Consider the following 14,031-nt stretch of genomic DNA (forward strand, 5'->3'; position numbering starts at 1 on the left):
ATGTACTGCTTCCACTTTCCACTATGTTCATGGTTGAAGGATGAGCACGATGATGTTGATGTGTGGCTCTTGTTTGTCTTCCAGTCCGATTGTGGGTCCATTATGAGTTGCCGTTCGCTGATATCCAATTATCCGGGTCCGCTAGAGCTATCTCAGCTTTCTCATATTACACATCTCAGAAGAGGGTCAGTGATAACCTTGGGGAGGGGAGGGGGCTCGGAGTGAGGTGTAGAGCAGCTGATGAAAACTTCCAAGTGCCGGGGCTGGGATCGAACTCATGGTCATCCACTTATGAAGTGAACGTGTGACCACTGCGCCACGGGCCCTGGCATTTGTTGATAATGTGTTATCTAAAATGTAATGTAGTGCAAATAAATGTATAAAATAAAATGGAAAATTGCTTAACCCTTCAGCGCGCGCGCTGTTGTAAAAAGTACAACACTACCCAAAAACCTCGCTTTCCGTATGCAGCGCGAGCGCGGTGCAGTTTCAATTGTTTGATGGCGCGCGCTGGAAGGTTAAAGTAGAATTGTTGTCAAATGGGTAAACCCTTTCCCTTTTTATTCAACAACTACTAATATCGAATCTTATGAGAAAATTGCAATTCATGCTTCATTATCGACCGGAACTGAATGAATTAGTCAAACGAAACTAAGAGGCCTTTTTTGGCATCCGCCACTTATCACTATCAAATGTGACCCAGTTTGGTCCATCCGAGAAGGTTGTTCTCATCATGCCCGACATCCGTATACCACGAACATAGCACACATGTACATGCACATTACACACCCCCATGCATAAATTTAAATTCGCACTCTTCATTTGATGAGTTTAAGCCTCCGCCCGATTAAATTTGCGATTGACGTTCCTTTTTGCGGGCAGCCCCAGTCAAACAGCGTTGACATAGGTTCTGTTTGCTGAATAAATGGTGCACGAACACAACAACAAAAAATAACGCCAACCGGTAGCTATAGGTGGACTCGCAGCCACTTTAATTAACATTCATTTTAAAATTAAATCATTCGTAACGACGTGGTCATTTGTACCGTTTGTATCAGGTGGTTGGGGTAAATCACAACAGTTGGTTCAAAGCGGCGCGGTGTCCGATGTTCGATGAAACGGGTTTGTTGGGAATATTCCGATCTGTTTCTATTGCATTCCGAGTTGGGCTGATCCGCATTTATTCAAAGAATTGTGCACAATGGCCTGTATTAGTCCTAGGACAACTTTTAAGATAATTCAGACAAGAACTTATGAAAATTGAATTACTTATCTGAGCAAAGCTACAATTTACTTAATATCACGAGCCACTAAAACAGTTCCTTGGAGCTTAGAAGTCGATATTATTCACAGTTGAGCTTCAGCTGAGCTATTACGATCAGTGTTCATACAACACAGACAGTCCACTTGGGTCACCCTGTACAATGTACATTGACCGTTGTCGCAAGGCGCAAAATTTACTGATAAGATTTCACCTGTTCCAGACAAAACATACTTTCCAAAGTCCAGCAACAGTTTATCCACATAAAGAGGCACGTCCCTTATCGTTTTCGATGTTCAACGATATGCTCAGTATTTCCTTTTTGCGGAATAGATAAACGGCGGCGTTCTTTGGGCTTATCTCCAAAGCTATTTTTGTCAGAAATAAATCTAAACAAATAAGCCATAGAGCCTTACTGGTCGCAGTGGCTCACCCGAACAGAAAAAAAAAAGCCATAGAGCTGCAAACAGAATGTCGATTCATGAAAAGTGATAATCTGATGATAAGGAACATACTTGCTCATATTTATAATTCCAATAGTGCTAAAACTAAACTCCCCAGTTTGATGTGACATTTAATGTCGCTACGCCCTAATCGTGACATTCATGGATAAGATACGGTCGACCCTTTGAAGTGTAAATCAATCAATTGATACATTATTCATTCAGTACTTCAAGAAGCCTATAAAAGGCATGAATATAGAAACATATCATAATCTAAAAAAATAATGCTGAACAGCCTCACTTCAATCCATCTTTCACTTCTATGATACATATTCAACCTACCAATGTTGTTCTGCATAAGCCGCTTGCTCACTGCCCCAATTGAAATACATTTTTTTTTGCATTACTCATCTCTTTTTTGATCAACCAGACCATGAGTATTAGTTCAGCCAGAGATAAAAGCGTCGTGCAATTTATGATCTCGACGAGAAAGGCATCTCAAACCATTATTTCAACACGAAAATGTCGGAACAGCAATCACCAACTAACAGCCTGTGTCTGATATCTGGTGGCTAGAGAAAAACATTTCCATTTCGTTTACCCCCATCAATGAAAATCATGTCCTACCGCAACAAGTATCACTACACTACAAATGCTAATCTGTTCTGCATGTACCTCAAGTATATCTATAGTACGGTTGGCTGTTGTTTGTCGGTCGGTGCACAACAGAGACACTCGCCTCGCACCAACAACAGCTGCTCAGAACAACAAGTAGGTTCGAATGATTTGAAATTTTAATGAACTTTTTACACGAATCAATTATTCAAAAGCAGAATGAGCGAGCATACACGTAAAGCTTGGTTTATGTATCGTTTGGGCTCGACGAATGAAAAGTACTGTTTGAGGATATCTTTCTACAGTGATAGACATTCGTTTAGCCGAGGCTAAAAAATTTTCAAAAAAGTGTCAGGAAACTCATGCAAAAGATTTTATGATAAAACTTTTTTATCGTAGTGATAGTATATCTAGTACTGTTTTATAAAAATGTGATACATCATGCTTACATATACACTGAAACAAAAACGAGGGTAAAAACCCTTCAAATGTCATTTTTTGCCTAGACATTCATTTAGCCGAATTGAACATTTTTTAGAATTCCATGATGAAAAACTAACAAATTTCGAAAAATATCCAACAAAGTCATTTTGTATGATGACCTGTATTATAGATCGACTTGTAAATCATGATTTTGGTCACTTTTGGAAGTGTTGTCATATTAATTTTGCATGCATCTCATATAAATATGTCATAATATTGTAAATGTTTCCAAATTGAGATTTGATGTAGTTATTTTTATCGGAAATGTTTCAAAAGAATGCAATGAAACTTTCATGACCAAAGCAGGTTGAAAATTTACGAAAAACAATGATTTTAACAGAAAAAAATAACGCAAACCATCAAAAAATCAAGTATTTAAGTGTTGTTTTGATGAAATATTATGGTTTCACTTGCATAAATCACAACGTTTACTACTATTACGTATTCTTATAGCTCCCAATATCTTCCAGACTCTATTCTGGTTGAAATAACATACATTAAACAGCTCATATTTCGTGAAATGGCACCGAAAGTATTTAATTTTCTAGCATGAACTACTTGTTTCATAATTTAGGCATTCTTTTCAAATAATCATGTTACAAATGAATGTGATTCACAACTAAGACTAATTTATAATATATTTCTTCAGATTGAATGAAATAAGCCAATTGTTTGACCATATCTTGCATTTTTGTATGAGCATCTGCTTTTAAATAAACAGGGTACAAAAATTCTGACACTACTTGCAGTTCTTTCACTTAGCAGTCTTCTAACTCATTTAGTAATGCTAGTATCAAACAGACTCCACAGGCATTAGGGCACGTCCTTATTTCAATGCAGAACTGTTTATTTTAGCTTTTATCAATCCCATTTTAAAGTTTAAACAACCAAAAACTAGTATACTTAATTATTTCATGACATTTTATGCAATAATTTGAACATTTCTAACAATAATTCTGTGCCATATTTTCGAAACTGCTAATCTAGCTTACTTTTGATTGTTTACAGAAATCATTTTTCCTAAATAAATTTGTTTATCGTCGCTTCTCCTTATCGGGACATTTTTTTATAATATTTCTCTGAATTTCACAAATAAATAAACTTTTAAGGTCAATTATCTTGCTAACACGTCATAAACTAAATGCCTTGGAGTATATCCTCGAAATATATTCACGAAATTTCAAAAAAAACTATTGAAAACCAATTTTTCATTTACCTCGGCTAAACGAATGTCTAGCCAAAAAATGACATTTGAAGGGTTTTTACCCTCGTTTTTGTTTCAGTGTACATGTAAGTGTGATGTATCACATTTTTATAAAACAGTACTAGATATACTTTAACTACGATAAAAAAGTTTTATCATAAAATCTTTAGTATGGGTTTCCTGACACTTTTTTTGGTCTCGGCTAAACGAATGTCTATCACTGTATAAATGTATTTTCTTTGTGCCTCAGGAGAGAAGACATGCGATATGTATAAGGCATCAAGAACTGCATTATTTGTTTTGTTTTCTTGTTCAATTCTGGGATTTATATCAAGTCATAATATGTAATGAAAACTAAAGAAAAAACAATGGCGAATATGGGATACAATAGAAGTTCTAAACTCCTATCTGCCCTGTGCATAGAGCAGCATTTCTCAAGTATGTTCAGAACCACATAATAGGATGCCTGTACCAATTATGGCAAGGGTATGCGGTATGGCATTTTTTCAAAGCGATACGATACGAAACGATATGGAAATTTTTTGAGACGATGCGGTACGATACGAAACGAAATGTAAAAATGTTTCGTGAGATCTAAACGAAATTAAGATTCACTCGGTATTTTTCGAAACGAAACAAAATTTCCGTAAAAATTTTGCGGAATTTTGTAGGTATATCTTTTTTGTATAAAAAATGTACTGTGTGCTTAAATGTTTTATTGACTCCAAGATTGATGTTAGAAAACATGACTAAATACGGAAAAGGAGCAATATGGTACAAATTGAGCATTTTTTTTTTAATTTCTTTTTTATAAATTTTAACTCTACACCTCATGGAGCAAAGTGTACTCAGCTATGTTATTTAGCCATTCATGTTCGTATTAGTCGTCAACCTACCGTCACCTCACTGTTAACCTAAAAAAACTTAATCACCTACTCACGGTTTTAGGCGCACAAATCTCTTGATGAACTAAACCAGCACACTAAGCTTATGGCAAGGGAGCAAGAACAAAATGAAAATTATAACAGCTCTAGAAGTTTGTTTCTTGAGACTTGTACATATGAAGCAATGTTGAAAACTATACGAAAAACTATATGAACGGGCATGCGACAAGTTTTCACATATCGAAGGAAATTTTTTTTCGTTTTGCATGCAAAAGCTTTGTGATTTTATGAAAGAATTAATTTAAGAATATCAAGGAAAATTCACATACACTCAGCGAAAAAAAACTAACGAAATTCATCAAAATACCTTATGTTTTTTTGCTGTTGTAGCGTTGTTGTAGCGGTTCAGTTTGATTTCGAGGCCAGTAAGTGGAAGATGCTGCAGCACATACGCACTGGACACTTCGAAAGATGTTTATTGGTGAGCTCGTTCCATTTTATCATAATAATTAATGCTAAAGGATGTATAAAATTCTGCTCTGATTTTTGTTTATTTATCTAACAAATATTGAAAAATTCGTCACGTCATGTGTCGGCGCTAGTTCCAAATGCACATTTAGTTGATAATAAATATTTTTCTTTCATTTTTTGCATGTACACAAAAATGTGAATGGTTCGTCATCTTCGGTGTCCACATTTGTAATATTTTAATCCAAATGAATAAATGTGTTGACTCAAATAAAGATTGCATGAATTTCTGGAAAAAGAGAGGGTCGGTAACAGATAGACGGTGAACCATGCGGTAAGATCTTTCTGATCTGTTCATCACGTGTTATTTTGTTAATACTTGTAAATCGATCACGTTCAGCATTGTCTCGCGCGGAAACGCAAACTACAGATGTGTCGGTGTTTAGCATTGTGTTCTCCTTAGTTGCGAATGAATAACTTATCGTTTACCACGACGAAATCCTCAACACATCTCCATTTCCCCTGTCCAAACTCCTAGTGATTTCTCGTAGTAACGCAGAGAATTCCTCGGTTATTGGCCTAAGCGAGAATCATGTCATCACTTCCTTCCCTATCCTCAATTGACCTGCATTCGGACGCAGCCGGCGCTGGTATTGCTTATTGAAAAGTATTGAGATTCCAGCATTTACACAATGAAGAGAAAGCTAATCCCAAGCATCATCTGTTAGTTCTTTGTGTAACTGCAGTTCTCCTTGCAATAACAGAGGAGCTACCGCCTGCGGTCAATTATGCTCATGCTCATGCTCATGCTCATTTCTGTATATTTGTAGAAACTAAGCAAAGTTCCATTCCTATTTTTTAATAAATTTGTTGTCAAGAATTGTGATGGAATTCTACAACTCCATGCATGATAATTCAATAAACTCTTCTGGAAGTATTTAGCTGAAAATTCTTGTGACATATGGTCGAAATATATAAATTACTTCGGGAAACTTTTTTTTAGGATGATTTGTTATTCATGTATGTCTCACAGAAAAAAAAAATCTACAATCTACATCTACAATCTTTAAATTTAATGAATATTGTTCTTAAATGTGGACACTATCATCTTATTATCTCTAGGAATGCAACCAAAAATTGTCCAGATAGGTCTGGAGTCAATTTTTAATGAGGTTGGACTTGGTGTGATACTTAAAATGCACACTTCTCACACCGAGAGTCTGGGAATTCCACTCCTGATCACCTGATGTTAGCCAGGGAGCAACTTACGACCCGGGTAGAGGAAAAGAGCTCAATAATAGCATATTTTGATATTGGGATCAAAATGTATATTGATTTGATTAATGTAAAAGATAAAAGATCTAAAAATAATATCTAAAATTTACTACTGGAACATCATCATCAGATCATATTTAAATCTTGTAAGATCTAACCAATAGCAGCAAGCTATTTGTTAGATCTTGAAATATCAAATTTTGTTCAGATTTTCCAGAAAAAAATATCTGAAAATAATATCTGAAACACATATTATTTTCAGATATTTTATCTCTTATATCAATCAAACCAATATCACGTTTTGATCGTCTGTACTTCACCTCTACTTAGGGAGTGAAGAACCAATACAAGCTTCCGAATGGATCAGAGAGTAAGCCGTGTGTGACTTTATTCGCACCCACTTGCTTCGTGAGTACGAAGCAAAATATTTGCGAGTTAAACTAGTGGAGCTGCGGAAAGTGCATTTTAGTGTGGTTTTAGTAACAGATCCAATTATAATCTATCAGTTAATGCTATGTGCTTTCTTGTGATGAAGAGCAAAGCTGACAGTTGAGTTGATACGTTTTCAGCTCAGAACTGCTTAAGGAATCACAGTCGAGTGTGTGCCAGCTTCGCTTGCTCATGTGTGAAGAAATGCGAGTATTCTGGGGCCACTGTGTTTTACGAGTAGGTTTGTTTTCTGTTTGTGTCTGCTCAGCTGCAATCTTCACTATTCTCCATCCCTGGCTAGGGGCTTGTTGAAAAATAAACTCATAAAATGCAGCTAATGAACGTTATTTTACCGAAATTTGTACATAAAATACTCCTGAAACATCCGCTGAACATTTTTTTTTTTTGGCATTTGGTTCGAGCTTCCTGTCAAAAATATACCTGAAAGTGCTTATAAAAATTCGTGGAAATTTCATAACATTTAAGAATTCCCTTCATAAAGTTTTCCGGAATTTTGCACCTGAATTCTGTAAAAATACGCCTTCTAGATTCAAAACTTTTATCAACTGCGTCTCCACCGTTTTTTCTTAGTATTTGCAAAGATATTTTCCCAAATATATCTATCACTTGGGTGTGATTCAATGTTTTCTTAGAGCATCGTTTCCCAATAAGCTTGGGCCTGGCGACTCTTGTCTGTTGTCATTTTGCTTTCTGTAGAACAATCAAAGCGCGTTTGCACGTGGTTGGACTGTCATGCAGCGAAGCAGGCTTAGAACATATACTATTCTCTATCCTCTATTTTATCCTTTACCCTATCACTTCAAATATTTCTGCGGGAATCTGGTATGAAGACGAAAGCCATGCTTTTATATAGTAGATTCAAGATATAGTTTTCTCGACATATTAGCACTATATATTTTTTTCGAAATTATTTGGCAGTTTCGCGGAATTCCGTTTTGTTTCGTCAAAAAGTAGTTTTTGAAGACGAAATTTTTAGAATTTGACGAAACGAAACGAAATTCAAAATCATAAATTTCGCCTAGTAAAATTCCGTGGAATTCCGCGGAATTTCGTTTCGAGGGGTAATTGGCGAAACTTTTCGGTATATCGCATACCCTTATATGGCACTACCTAAGGTATATGTGTACAAAAATAACAAGAAGACCAACGTACTTACCTCACCGATCAGGCTAAGGCCGGGGTGGCCTCTGCTGTACATAGTAGCCGTCTCCATTCCACTCGGTCCATGGCTGTTTGTCTCCAGTTCTGCACTCTGCGTAGGGTCCGCAGATCGTCCTCCACTTGGTCGACCCACCTAGCTCACTGCGCTCCACGTCTTCTTGTACCGGTCGGATGGCTCACGAGAACCATTTTAGTAGGGTTTCTATCCGACATCCTGATGACGTGACCCACCCACCGCACCTCCCGATTTTCGTGGTATGGACGATGGTTAGTTCTCTCAGCAGCTGATGCAGCTCGTGGTTCATTCGCCTTCTCCAAGTCCCGTCTTCCATCTGTACTCCGCCGTAGATGGTACGCAACACCTTCCGTTCGAAAACTCCAAGGGGGCGTTGGTCCTCTACACGTATGGTCCATGTTTCGTGCCCATAGAGGACGACCGGTCTAATCAGCGTTTTGTAGATGGTTAACTTCGTGCTACGGCGAACTATATTCGATCGTAGAGTTCTGCGGAATCCAAAGTAAGAGCGATTTCCTTCCACAATGAACCTCTGAATATCTCTGCTGGTGTCGTTGTCAGCGGTCACCAGTGAGCCCAAGTACACGAATTCTTCAACCGCCTCGATTTCATCACCGTCGATATAAATTCGGGGTCGCGGGCGCGCTGATTCCTCCCTGGAGCCCATTGCCACCATGTACTTTGTCTTCGACACATTGATGACTAATCCAATTTGCCTGGCTTCACTCTTTAGTCGGATGTACGTTTCCGCCATCGTCTCAAATTTACGAGCCATAATATCAATATCATCAGCGAAACCAAGCAGCTGAACGGACTTCCTGGAAATCGTTCCACTCGTGTTTATCCCCGCTCTCTTAATTACACCCTCCAAAGCAATGTTGAACAGCAAGCACGAAAGACCATCACCTTGCCGTAACCCTCTGCGAGATTCGAAGGACTCGAGAATGTCCCTGATACTCGAACTACGCACATCACTCGATCCATCGTCGCCTTGATCAATCGTATCAGTTTATCCGGGAATCCGTATTCGTGCATAATCTGCCATAGCTGTTCTCGATCGATCGTATCATACGCCGGTTTGAAATCGATGCACAAGTGATGTGTGGGCACGTTATTTTCGCGGCATTTCTGCAACACCCGGCGGATAGCGAACATCTGGTCCGTTGTAGCTCGTTCGCCCATGAATCCAGCCTGATATTGACCCACAAACAATAACATTTGAGCATCTTGTAGGCAGCGCTCAGTAGTGTGATCGCGCGGTAGTTCCCGTAATCCAACTTGTCATTCTTTTTGTAGATGGGACACACGATACCTTCCATCCATTCCTCCGGTAATACTTCTTCCTCCCAAATCTTGGTAATGACGCAGTGTAGTGCTCTCACCAGTGCTTCTCCACCGTATTTTAGAAGATCGCTTGGCAGTTGATCTGCTCCAGTGGCTTTATTGTTTTTCAACTCTTGAAGGTCAGGGACCGGAAGTCTTTCGTCCTGTGTACATACTCCTATATCTGTTACCACGCCACCTTCGGTACTTGCAACGTCGCCATTGAGGCGCTTATCGTAATGCTGCCGCTGGAGACTCTATCTTCACCAATTAGTTGTGGTGAGTTTCAGACCAATGTTTAATAAACTGCTTTAATTCTGCTGTTGACGACATGGTGTTGTGGGAGAATTCCTCTAAAACAATTGAATAAGGAGACCGTTAGTTCCTCCACGATGCTTTCATTTTTATCCTTCTCAAAGCCAAATATTAAAGACCTGCTTGTTTTGATAGAAATGAGCAATTATGATTACAAAAAGAAAGAAATCAACCGGAATCATTATCGCTTATTACGATTAGGATGAATTTGGGAGCATGAGATTACCAATGCCATTTTTGCACTGTGTCCATATTCTACAAGAGATTGTTTTTTTCTTTCAATCACAGAGCCAACCAACCTTGAAACTGATTTGCCAGACACATTTCACGGAATTAATTTTCGCGTTTTGTCGAGCAAAAGGATTGTGTTGTTAATCATTGGCGCGTGCATGCCTGCCAGCGTCATCGACAGCCACGTGAAAATGACTGTAGAATCGAGTGTAGAACTTTTCTCTCGCGAATGATAACGCCAAGATGGCACAAGATGACAGCCGAAGACGACGACGACGATAACGGCTGGGCCATATAATGGCAGAAAAGATGAAATTACTGGAGGCGCAAAAAGTTTTCCACTTTAACGTTTGCTCCTGGCCGGATGATGCCAGCCATCATCAAGCCAATCCACCGACGGAAGCAACGTTCCATCAAAGCATAATTCAAGATCCGTTTTTTCTTGGTGGCGGCACCGCATACTGGCACCTCTCTAGTTGCTTCGGGGGTGATTTTATATTGCGCCAAAACGAGAAAACACGAGAAAATACCATCCTTTCGGATGAAGCTGTATTAGGCAAAGTAAGGAATGGGGGGTATTAAAAACTGGATTGAACTTTCTGGAGTGGATTGCTAAAAGATTTTCTCTCACTGAAGATGGGATCTTTTTTACCTGTTTATCAAATAAATGCACTAGGTATCCGCGTTGACTTAAAGGTTTTATTAATTTTGTTGGTTAACAAAATTTGAAATAACATAAATGGCTTAATTACTCATGTAACACAACTTTCCAAACATTCGTTGAAGTTCTGAATGGATTATATATGAGTTGATCCTGAATTCTTCTCATAGTCGGTTATGTTTTTTGTGCATTATTTTCTTAAAATCGCACACGAATATAACCATCATACAGGTGAATCTGATATATCAATTTTCATCAGTATATTGATTACATTCTACTGACAACTTCAATACATTCATATTTATATATATTTGTTCAGATCATTCGTAAAGTGCAAACAAAAAAGCATTTTCATTAGCTTTCCTCAAAATATTTAAAAACAAATAAATGGGAAAAAGGATCATTCGATTGCTTGATTATCCAAATTACCAATACGGAACATTATGGGCATTATCCTATTGAATAAAATATCTGAAAATTTCATTCATCGATAATACATATTATACCAAGACGACAACAACGTTTCCTCCATCCAGTTCGACGTACATGTTAAAAATGACACCACACACCGGTTACATTCTACTGACAACTTCAATACATACATATTCATATATATTTGTTCAGATCATTCGTAAAGTGCAAACAAAAAAGCATTTTCATTAGCTTTCCTCAAAATATTTAAAAACAAATAAATGGGAAAAAAGGAACATTCGATTGCTTGATTATCCAAATTACCAATACGGAACATTATGGGCATTATCCTATTGAATAAATTATCTGAAAATTTCATTCATCGATTATACATACATATTACACCAAGACGACAACGTTTCCTCCATTCAGTTCGACGTACATGTTAAAAATGGCACCACACACCGGCGAACGCATTGATTGTTGCCAACCCAGTGGTTCAGATTTTTCATTAAAGCCAGTTTTAATAACATCGGCTCAGCCCCCGTCACCACTCGGTTGGGCAGGCCTGAGCTCGAGAAGCTGAGTGTAATAAAATTTTAATTACATTCTGTCGTGCGTTAAAACAGCATCCCGGGCGCTAGATAGATAGCCTGTGCAATGTGCATCACAGCGGGTTGTGGAAATTTTTACGCCATAACAGCCTTCATGTAGTAAAAAATATCAACGAAATTATTAAAAAATGTTCTTCTCTTTGCTTGCAGGTACCGCCGCAGCTTTGCATCACAAGTGGAAATGAATAATGGTGTGTGCATTTTCGAAAAAAAGGCTTCTTTCGGAAAAGGCTTTCGTGATAATTGTGGTCAACCATAGATGCAATGTAATACAAAGGTTGGCGTATTGATAAATTTAGTGATTGTAATACAAATTAGAAAAATATAAGCTTCGAGTTCAACACCAGTAAAGTTTTTGCGAATACAATAATCCCGCTGATTGGATTCAAACGAGCAACAAGGAATGCAGTATTAATCGGAAAAACAGCAAAATGGAAACAGTCACATTTAGGAAAGCACGTTCCAACGCTCAACGCATCCAGGATGGCATCGATTCAGGTAAATATTTAGCTCATGATCAAACATAAACATACCTACTTCCACATCCACTTGTTCATGGCTCGAATTCTAATTGCGAGACGACAGTTAAAATATCCTTATTTGATCTGTTATTTTGAAGACGCATATTTCAGATTCTAATCCGTATTATGAACTTTTTTTATTCTCTGTTGGGTACCGTAAACTGGGGTGTAGTTGATCAGTGGGGTGAACCTGATCACTCAATCACCCGCGGATATCGACATTCAAGGAAGCAACAATTATATTTTAACCATTCTTAATCTAATGACGAAATATTAAAATGGAATGGTAACTTCCTTGAAAGTCGATTTCCGACACCCCAGTTTACGGTATCTAAGTCACTACGACCAGTTGTTAGATCTATTGTGACATATTATGAACTAAAAACTTATCATAATGTTTACTCAATTGCACTGTACAAACCGATAGTTGTTTCAACAACGACAGTACAGAAGAAATCGTAATAACCATATTCGAAATACCGAAATATCTGGATAAGAGTAATTCTCCTGAAGGAATCCCAGAAGAAACTGCTTAAGATATCCCACAAGAAATTCCTAGAGGTATCCAAACAGGTATTCATGGAAAAATCCAAGCAGGAAGTCCAGGAAGAAACACATCAGTAATTCTTCAAGAATTCCTGAAATACAACCCAAACATGGTCACATGGTCACAAAACAGTCACGGCAGCGCCGGTAATGGTTGCGCAGTAATTCACAGTGACTTCTGAGCAACCCTTACATGTGCTGCCGTGACTGTTTTGTAACCATATGAGTTGCTTAGGAATCATGGAGGAGTCCCAGGAGGAACTATTGGATGAATTTTAGCGGAATTTCTAGAGTAATCCCAGCAAGAGCTCCTTGAGTAATCTCCGCAGAAATTACTGGAGAAAATGTAGAAGCAACTTCTGAAAAATCTCCTAAATGAATCATCCTGGAAAAAAATAACTAAAAAAACATCAAGAATTCTTGGACACTACAGCTGCATTACCAAAGGGGCTATTCATTACCCACTTAGACCAAATTTCGCTCATCTCAGATTCCCCCTCCCCCTCGTAGACTTTCGTCCATACAAAAATTTTGAAATCTGTATGGAGCGTAGACTTTGGCCAGACACCCCCCTCCCCCAAAAAAATGTGGTCTGTCAAAATGACTTGAGAAGTGTCAAACATTTTCATGACTAGCTTTGTTGGTGTAATGAATAATTCAAGGATTAATGAACAGTATGCTAAACTACCGACGTACGATTCAATGATCGCTACCAAGACGATTGCTGCAAGAGCATATCAGTCATACCTTATTCTTTATTACGCCAAACAAAATAAATCTCAAAATGACTGACAACTCTCAGGTCATTTTGACAGATGTAGCATGAGCATGAAAAAGTCGGTAACCAGATAAAGAAGAATATATGATCCGTCTTTTTCGTGCATGTATATGGTATGTCAAAATAACCTGAGAGTTGTCAAACATATTCATGGCTAGCTTTGTAGGTGTAATGAAGAATATTATTATTATTACACTGAAGTTTTTTTTTACGCGGTTTTTTTTTACGCGGTTTTTTTTTACGCGGTTTTTTTTACGCGGTCCGTCCTAAAAAAAAACCGCGTTATTTCAAGACCCGTCGTAAAAAAAAACCGCGTTATTTCAAAAACCGTCGTAAAAAAAATCCGCGTTTTTTCAAAAACACGCGTAAAA

General features: G+C 37.9%; 1 protein-coding gene across 2 annotated transcripts in view; it reads left to right on the plus strand.

The window, feature by feature from the left end:
- The window catches only part of LOC115257530 (uncharacterized), a 47,074-nt gene extending 34,073 nt beyond the window's left edge, over positions 1–13,001 (plus strand). Inside the window, exon 3 of one of the 2 annotated variants that reach the window (XR_009999538.1) lies at positions 11,966–12,602. The gene's annotated coding sequence lies outside the window, so the exon portion shown is untranslated. Of the gene's footprint in view, positions 1–11,965 lie in introns of both variants that reach the window. The other variant, XM_062861239.1, reaches the window with a different exon arrangement.
- Positions 13,002–14,031: the final 1,030 nt, after the last annotated feature.

Source organism: Aedes albopictus, chromosome 3 (genome assembly GCF_035046485.1).
Source record: "Aedes albopictus strain Foshan chromosome 3, AalbF5, whole genome shotgun sequence".
Taxonomy (NCBI): Eukaryota; Metazoa; Arthropoda; class Insecta; order Diptera; family Culicidae; genus Aedes; species Aedes albopictus.